Source organism: Volvox carteri, assembly GCF_000143455.1.
Source record: "Volvox carteri f. nagariensis unplaced genomic scaffold VOLCAscaffold_55, whole genome shotgun sequence".
Classification (NCBI taxonomy): domain Eukaryota; kingdom Viridiplantae; phylum Chlorophyta; class Chlorophyceae; order Chlamydomonadales; family Volvocaceae; genus Volvox; species Volvox carteri.
The window spans coordinates 960,694-961,197 of record NW_003307598.1 but is presented as its reverse complement, the minus strand read 5'-3'; positions in this window follow the sequence as shown (position 1 = coordinate 961,197).

Here is a 504-nt window from a genome sequence, read left to right as displayed (position 1 = left end):
CCCACTGTTAAGAAATACATAACGGCGACGCTAGCAACTTTGTTACTTAGGTTGGAATAAATTGAGACCCCCCCTAAATGAAAAAAAATTCACTGTTTGTACCCATCCAAAAGCACCGAAAAGCATAGGATTGTTCTGAAATATAGGGTAGGCAAGGCATTGCATGGTCGACTTAAAGGGAGCGCATGTTGCCCCGGCTGCGCTTTATGGGCCTCCAGGAGCCCCAAAACGGTTTGTCTAGGGTCGATACATTGCAGATAGATCATAGGTGCTGGGCTGTCGGTCATAGGTGCACAGCAGCTGGATGGCTTTCAGACTGCCGGTCATGGGAACCCGGGAGGCGTGCTGTTGGTGCAGGGCAAACCAGGGGCTGTCGGGTGACCGGCGGAGATGGATGGGCCACCCCACCTCACCCATGTGTTGTGCACAACATCCTGTTCAATTATAAAAACNCGCATACGACACAACACCTGCCACTGCCCATCCGGGATTCTGGGGGTGCTC